This window comes from Labrus bergylta, chromosome 11, assembly GCF_963930695.1.
Source record: "Labrus bergylta chromosome 11, fLabBer1.1, whole genome shotgun sequence".
In the NCBI taxonomy this organism is placed as follows: Eukaryota; Metazoa; Chordata; class Actinopteri; order Labriformes; family Labridae; genus Labrus; species Labrus bergylta.
The window spans coordinates 21,018,723-21,027,774 of record NC_089205.1 but is presented as its reverse complement, the minus strand read 5'-3'; the positions used below and the strand labels follow the sequence as shown (position 1 = coordinate 21,027,774).

General features: G+C 40.4%; 1 protein-coding gene across 1 annotated transcript in view; it reads left to right on the top strand.

Moving 5' to 3' along the window:
* The first annotated feature begins 1,117 nt into the window (after positions 1-1,117).
* LOC109985758 (SH2B adapter protein 2) overlaps positions 1,118-9,052 on the top strand; it is a 22,369-nt gene continuing 14,434 nt past the window's right edge. The window contains exon 1 of the mRNA XM_020636156.2: positions 1,118-1,360. The gene's annotated coding sequence lies outside the window, so the exon portion shown is untranslated. The remainder of the gene's footprint in view (positions 1,361-9,052) is intronic.

Here is a 9,052-nt window from a genome sequence, read left to right as displayed (position 1 = left end):
CAGTTCACTTTATCTGCTTACGCTTGAACTGAAGTGAAGAAATGACATAATTAATTAATTGTTAATTGTAAATGAAATCCAGGCATGAAAACATCAAACTACAGCTTACATTACACACACATTGCCTCATTTCTTATAGCTGTAGCAAGGCCTGGGGAAAGTCTTCTTTGGGCCCTCACACTCACTGACAGTACCACCATTCATTTTTTGCAGCATCAGCACACCAGAATCAACCAGTTGTTTGCCTGAATAACACTTACTGGTTTCACAACACAGAATCATCTCACACATTTTGCATTTCTAGTGAAAAGGAACAGAAACTAGCAGAACTGCTAATACCCTGAATTCTGCCTCTGCATCTCTTTTTGCTTATTTTAACACAATTTCATTCTATATATATTCTAATAAAAATGGTCTAAGTACTTATTTTTTCATTATTCCGTGTGCCTCTACAAGATGAAGCGAGCTTCTTCAGTTAAAAGTGGTAACTCATGCATCACAGAATATCATGGCTGGTGGTCTTCCCACTTAGCTCTGTTGGTATTCATTTTGGTGACCCCTGTGGGCAAAGCAGATCTTGTCTGATCTTGTCCTGTAAATTTAGGTAGTGCATGAAAAAAAAAAATCTCATCCTGTCAATCGTACCACTTATTGTGAATTTCTTTGGAAAAAGTAAGAGAGGGCTGTTTCTTCATCATGCTGTGAATGCTCACTGACAGCCACCCAGTGGCAGTGGTAAGCACTTAAAAATACAATAAAGAAATCATGTTGATCGTCTCACCACGAGTAATTTCAGTCTGTTTCTCGACCGGCTAAAATTTCCTCAAAGGGACTTTAAATTGCATTCAGAAAAGTATGAGGAAATAAGCTGCAAAAAAAAAACGACCCAACTGAAAATAAGTCACTGAACTGACATCGCAGGATCAAAAACCTCTAACAAGAATGGGTCATAATAATTTGAACCCCTGTGTTTGGGATCATTCATGGCCCCAAAACTGTAATTAGCCTAACAACTTTGAGCTTTATTCTGAAAGTAGTTCCCGGATGTTGCACTATGCCCTGACTCTTTCTGGCATGTCCCTGGCTGTGGAAACAGCGGAGAGAGAGAGAGAGAGAGAGAGAGAGAGAGAGAGAGAGAGAGAGAGAGAGAGTCAAAGGTACAGCAGCAGCAGCACAGTGCGTCGAGTGGAGAGATGGAGGCAGAGTTGTCCGGCTGTGAGTGAGTATAACCCGGAGAGGAGAGCACATCTGATGGTTATAGAGGGGGAAATCACCATGCTTGATCCTGAATAGCCTCCATACAGGATCCAGGATCGCCTCAGAGACACGAGCGTCATGATGAAACCGGTCCTGCATTGAGGTGAGAGTCGCTGCTGCCGCTCATTCTTTCTCTACTGCGTTTTGATTTCTTATTTAGCGCATTTAGATTATCCTGACGCGTTGGGTTAGACATTTTTGCAGAGCTTTTCAAACACTGCTGCTTGATGAAGATGAAGAGGAAAAACAACAACAACCCTTCAGGTGCTGAGGAGGAGCTGCTGTTTTGGTGTAAGACCCCGATTCATCCAAACGAGGCTCCGTGATGGACCCTGCGTTAAAAAAAAAAAAAAAAAATCGGCTTTGATGGCAGAGAACACGCGCAATATGCAGATGATAAGGTCTCGTGCTCTAGATGTTGAGACTATGTGAATGAGGAGTCCATGACTTGAGGAGGGTCGCGGTGTAAAAATGGGCTTTTCCGATAATCCATTTAGTAGCCCCTGAGGGAGTGAAGTCTGGTCAGTCAGTGGGCGGCTCATGGGGGGGGGGGGGGGGGGGGGGGGGGGGCTGGTGAGCTCTGATGTGATGTGATTTGATGTGATGTTCAGGCCCGCTCGAGATGATCCAGAATCCGTGTACCGGCCCGCGCGCAGCCTCCCATTCATCCCCTGTTCTCGAGTCCAGACTGTCAGCCATTCAGCAGGAGGCTGCTGCCGATCCTCCATTCATGAAGTCCAGCACGCAGGCTGCACAACCGTCCACTGTTGGCTTTAATTAGGCTCTGTGGGCCTGCAGTAGGCCTGTTTTAGGCCTCTTATTGACTTTGTCTCATGTATCTTTTGATAGGGTTCAGTCTGTTAATATGAAGCCTAACAAGACATTTGAACAGGATACAGGCCTGATGTTACACAGGTCCCAACATCACTGCATGCAGGCTATTCTGCCTCTCTGGCATTATGCCCTTCGGATTTTATGGTGCCTTATTAAAAAAAAAAAAAACTTTATTATATTCACATCCTATACAAGGCAAGATATATGGTTTTGGCTCAGTGTTTCTGCAGAATCACTTTGAGATACATTTGAAAAGGGTAGACTTAATACTTCACTTAAAGTTTTCTCTGGAGGGGGTGGAGAGAATAACAGAGAAACACGCAATCCAATACATAACAACGCAGCTTTTAATATGAGTGCTATATTCTGAAAATGCTCCTCTGGCTTTTTCTTAAAAAATAGTAGTGAACTGTTTGAGGGCAGAGTCAAAGTTAATATTTATTTTCAGAATCAGGTTTAAGTAGGTTCCAAGAAGCTGATTCTGTCAAATAGACGTGCATGCACAAGGTATTTTGTCTTGATGTGCACAGATGTAGAATCAAATAAAGCAGAAAGCGTATTTGTTTTTATAGGTTTTTCAGAGCTGGTCCCATGTTATGCTACATTACCTTAGCCACATTATTCATCATGTGTTCAGGGTGAAGCGCTCCACAACAACATTACAAGGGGCTTATTATATAATATACGTTTCCAAATTCTATAAATACATTTCAAAACACTGTAGAATAGGGATGTTGTGCTGTTTTAATATTCCATTAGCATCCATAGGGTAATTTTATCAAACATTCTTTCACTGAAGTTTGAGCGATGCTACACAAATCAGGTTGACCACATATTTAGACACATCATCACATAGTGACATCAGCCCCTGTATGACAGCATGAAAACTAATACTGAACTCTTCAAAGAAGTGTTTACCGCTATCACATAGGTTTGTATGCAGTAATCAAAAGTTGCTATTCTGTTCAGAACGGCCAATCAGAACGAGAGTGACGACACATTTCCTCATTCAGTTTAATTCTTATTTTGAATTTATCAGAAAAGTATGCTAAACTGTTCTCTTTCAAATGTAATATTCAGCTCTTTTTCCATGTTTAATGTAAAAAATATAGACGTTTGTTGTTGTTTGTTACGTATTAGTGGACATCAGAAAGCAATAAAACAGACGTCATCTCAGGCTTTGAGAACTTAGTTAAAATGATTTACAGATAAATCAAAAATCATATTTCATTACAATTCTACATATTTCAGTTCAAAGCACAGAAACATCTTAATAAAGGATCATAATATAATGACTTGACCAACAAAATCCTGCACTTTAACAGCACATCTTAAAGTAAAAAATAAAAAAAGTCAACCAACACAGAGTCATACATGTCATCATGTTCAATCTGTGCAGGTATCTTCAGAGTGATTTAACTCTGAATTAAACACTCCTCTGTTCCAGTAGTCCACATGCTGCATGCTCACACAGGTCAGTGTTTCTCCTCTAAGAAAGGCCTGCCTGTGGTCATCTGTGAAATTAGTTAGACCTTGTGGGTGAGAGACAGGAAATGGAAGTCAGTGGCAGAATGTGCGTCTCTCTTTCTCCCACGCGCTCTGTCCCTTTATCGCTGGCTGCCATATGGATGCCTGAGCTCACTCAATATTTACATTATTGCTGCGACGCCAGAGAAACCACAAGAGAGAACTAGAGAGAGCGAGAGAGAAGAGATAACTCAGAGAGGAAACGCTAATTAATGTGTTTGATTTCTGTGTGATAAGGCCATGCTACCTACGATATAAGAAAGAAAGAAAAGGCATGTCGGTATTCATGACTTCTAGAGATAAACTGGCCCTTGCTTTTGGTCCTGTGTTGCGTCAGGGGCGGTTTAAAAACTCTCCAGACAACATTTAGTGGCATCAGGGAGGGTGGAGGTTATCAGGGTTCAGGTCAAAAGGTCACTGACAAGCTGCTCTGAAGTGCACAGATCTGAAAGTAGGTAAAGAAACGGGTAAAACTTCTGACGCTGGCTTCTGCTTCAGTGTGTGATTGATCCCCCTCCAGCATCCAGACTTGCTATCAGCCATTCACCCTCATTGGAGTTTATCTCATGTCTGTATCTCCTCGGCTTTTCCTTCACTTCCATCATCCTGGTATGCATAGTTTTCCTCTTTCTTTACTGCCCTCACACACACACACACACACCTGGATGTCTACTGCAATATCTTTTCTGTCCTTTCAAGTTTTACATGTGAGTCACTTGTTGTCGGTGTATCTTTTATCCGATCTTGGTTTTTCTGTCTGTCTTCCTTCAGAGCAACAAATCAAAACAGAAAATCATCAAAACATATTTTTTGCCGATATCTGCATCCGCGTGGCAAACTTTTTACCTCCACTAAGGAATACATGTTTTCAGGGCTGTATGTCAGCAGGATCATGGGAAAACAACTGGCACCTTTTCTATAACATTTAAAGAAAGGAGTGCCAAGCAAAGCAAGGCCAAGGCTCCTTTTGGTATTTACTTTACAAGTCACTATTGTGTTCTTTTGACCGATGCAATTAAATAGAGATTACATATAAAATACAAGAGAAATGATTGCAATGAAAATCACATAATTCTTGGAACAGGAGGAGCTCTGCAGTGCCATCATTTTTAAATAACTTAAAATATCATTTGATAAAGAAATGGTTTATATACAACTGACTAATCAAAAGATATGCATGTTCCACGTCAATATTTTGATGTGCATGAACAACATGAGAAAATCCTTGAGAATTTGCTCGAAGCCAACTTGAATACAAAGCTGTGTTTTTGTTGTTCCTCTGTCCCTGGAAGAATGATAGGAAGACATATTTTAGGTCTAAATGTCCCCAATCAATATCCAGCTTCAGCAATATTTACATCTGGCATATGAACACATAGTGAGTGGGTTCACATAGTGGTAAAGATGATGTGTGGGAAAAAGCACTGTATACATTTGTGTGCTGCTAGCTGTGTGCTGTGCTGGGGAGCTGGCTAATCTTAGAAAACATGGCTGAGCCCAAACTCCCCGGGGTGGGAGCACAACATCACCAATCATCAACCAATCTGTGATGGTGTGCTGCTGTTGGCATGGCACTGCTAACAGCAGCGTGTGTGTTTAGATCTGTTAAAGTGCATACGCAGTGTTTATCTGTGCACAGAGGTATGTGTACACACAGCTTTAAAAACACAAATCCTTGCACACCCCTTCAGTTGGCTACAGTGTAACTTCCTCAGTAGCTCTATTACCCCCCACAACACCAAGGTATTAATCAGGCAGATGAAGCTGTTGGCTCGGCACAGTTCAGTCCTGTGAGGGCTCTACTAAAGCTGAAGTGTCTGGTACAATGTGTTTTGCAGGCTGCAGTTGATTGCTTCTCCCTGCGCACAGTAATGTTTCTTTCCTCTCCTTCCCGGTCAGTTTACTGTTACAGACTGAACTCCCGAGCATCTGACGGAGATATCAGCCCTGCTCCCCGGGGAATGAGAGAGCACGAGGAGGAGGAAGTGGGGGCACAGAAGTGGTAGATTTCTACCACATATGTAGGGGTGGAGATACAGGAAGGCCTGAAGGATGGAGGTGAACATTCTTACATTCTCCCCCCGCCCCCCTCCGACTCCTTTTCAGTCTCTTTTGTGCTTCAGAGCCATTGATGGATGAAAGAGAAAAAAAAAAAGAACGAGGAAAAAAGAGTGAGGGGAGTCGTTGGGATATGAGACTCGACGTGGTGCCTCTGCTCCCCCTCATCCTCCAGTGGGTCTCTTTTTTATGCTCGCCTTGTCTTCTCCACCTACACACTCACTGATTGTTTTAGCAGCTGGACTATAGAGCAAAAACATGCCCCTCTCCAGTGGGGGGAAAACTACTCAGATCCTTAAGTAAAAGTACTGATATACTTTGATTTAAGTAACATTCCTACATTCAGATGACTTAAAAGTATCTAAACTGTAAGAGTAAGTCCAAAGTCAGACATACTAGCTATCTGGTGAAACTATAGGGCAACATCAAGCAGTGAATGAGTTCCCCTAAAACATCAAGATAGATTGAAGAAATAGCTTGAAGAAAGAAAATATTGATCTCACGTTCATCAGGTGGTCGAGACACAACATCAAATGGAAGACATCGATGCATTATTGAACTCGTGTAAAAATGGATGCCGTGACTCCACCTCTTCTTGTTGTCGAGAAATGAAGCTGAAGTACATCCCTGTAAAGTACAATTGGTGCTGACACACCGTATTACGCTTGTGACAACATTAAGTAGCCTGCCCCTCCTGCTAACCCAAATGGTAAAGATCCCTAACACAGTGAACAGTATCACGGGCGTTGAAAACATATGAAGTGGACCCAAATGCAACAATTTCAACAAAAAAAAAAAAAAAAAGCAAATACAAAAACTTACTTTGTTCAAACCAAAAAAGGGAAAACAAAAAGCCACGAGGGCTCACACAGGAACAACTAACATCCGACATATACACCGACAAACGACAATGAACTTACATAGAGGGGCAGAAACACAGAGACTAAACAGACATAAAGTAATCAGACACAGGTGAGACTAACAAGACACAGGTGAGGACAATCAGGGCAATCAACATGGAGGGAAACACACAGAGGCAGGAATACGAGAAACACAGAGGACAACTACAAACTAAATCATGAAACACTGAAGATACACAGAACTCAAGAATGGAACAAAACACACTAGAACATAAAGAAACACTGAACACTGAAATACAAAACTAAATAAGACCAAATCATGACACACAGCTGACCACAGCTTTTGTCAACAGAGATGTCAATCATGGCATTAAACCTCTTTTTACAGCTTGATTGACAATAAATCAATCTATCAATCGATTGCCAGTCAGTTAGTTAAAAAGACTGACGGACAACCAGAAAGTTGAACAATGTGTCAGACAATCCTGACAAAAGCTATCAGAATAAAGCTTTTTTTTTTCTATTATAGTATCTATTTGGGCTTCCAGTTATTCAAACAAGGCATATACACAATGATAATTTAAGATGGGACCAGTCTCTTTAATGAAACTGCTACGAAGAAAAAAATAGACCACAACAAAAAACTGTGTCATGATAAGCGGTAAAAGATAAAAAAATAAAAATAAAAAAAAGATCCATCGATTTGATCTTTGAATAAAGGTGTTTCAAACTAACGGAAGCAGAATATAACTACATTATTTCTGGCTAAAATGAAGTGACTACTGTCATGAAGTAGCATCAAAAAGAAAGTACTCAACATGTCTTATAACTGTACTTCATTACACAACTGCAGTCAATGCAGTTGTGTTACTTTTCACCTCTGCACCTTCAGTCAATCATTTCTGCTTCGTAGTCTTCTTCACTCTGCTGAGCCTGAGAAAATCCCGTTCACTTCCTCCAGCATCTCATGGCTTGAGTTTCATGCTGACTTGGTGTGTTTGTGTGTGTGTGTGTGTGTGTGTGTGTGTGTGTGTGTGTGTGTGTGTGTGTGTGTGTGTGTGGGAACAGCATACAGTCAGTTCAGTATCCTTGAGAGAGGCACATCCTCACTTGTGCGGAAGGGCAGGAGTTTTGAGAAATGCACCTCACTACGAGTTGTTGTGTTTCTGCTGAATGAGAGGAAAGTTGGCCCAGTGCTGGTTTTTAAATAGCTGAATGGATATCGACTTCCTCACAGCCAGTAACACACACACACACACACACACACACACACACACACACACACACACACTTTCACTCCACTCACGAGGGGTGCAAGTTACAGTGATTATTTTAACCTGTGATTAGTTGTTAAAGTTTTGTGGTAAACTTTGTTTGGCTTGAATGAACGGATGAGTGTTTGTTTGATTGTTCGGATGAATGAAGCGATGGATTCATAAATCAAGCGATGGATTCATGAATGAAAGTGATTTTATTTTAAGTGTCACACATTTAACAACTCTGAAAGCCTTTCTAATTAGTCTATTAAGGGTTTAAGTTTTAACAAAAGCCTAATTAAGTAGTGCTCTGTAGATCAGTGATACTCCATTATCAAGACAAATGGTGGTTTCCAAAGTTAGAGGTTCCAGAACCGAAAAATTAAAACCTGAATGACATCTGTATTATAAAAGTTTTTACTTAACAGCCAAGACCCCAGATAAACATTTCTCAGTCCAAGATCAAAATAAAAATCTTCTAACACCAAGTGATTCTTCGTGGGAGACTTGCAAATGTTGCTTCCCTACCTTCTCTGAACAATATGTCCCATCACATGAGCTCAGATAGACAGTTTTCAGGGTTAAACGCAATCAAGTGGTTGTTACTTAAAGTTGTAAAATAAGTTAACATAACACAAGACAGGCAACCATAAAAACACACATAACACATCAATCAATCAATCAATCTTTATTTGTTTAGCGCCAATTCATAACAAATGTTATCTGGAGACACTTTACAAATAGCAGGTAAAAAGACCTTACTCATTGTTAGGTTACAAAGACCCAGTGTTACTCCATCATGAGCACAGCACTTAGCAACAGTTAGCAAAGTTACAGTAAAATACAGTAAAATAGATACATTCCTATATGCACAATAACAATAAAAACGCCACAAACAGAATGAAAGACTAAAGGCTCAGATCATTCTAAAAGAGACTCAAAAAAGAGTAAAACACTGTAAATGAATTGATTAAATAGGGGTCAGGTTTAGCTGTTAGCTTGTTCAGCAGTCTGACTGATGTCGGAAGTAAAGGGACCTGAGATGTAATTTATTAATCATCAATGAAGATGTAATAAAAAAAGCTCATATATTTATAAAGTATACATATACCTTTTGTCGTTGTCTTTTTTCTTTCTTCTGTATTATGATGAATAAAATATAGCAGCTTCAATTGAATAAAAAAGAAACACTGCATGACCACAGTATTAGATCTTCAGATCCCTCTGGGACATCTATGCGGATAAGACAGAGATTTTCTC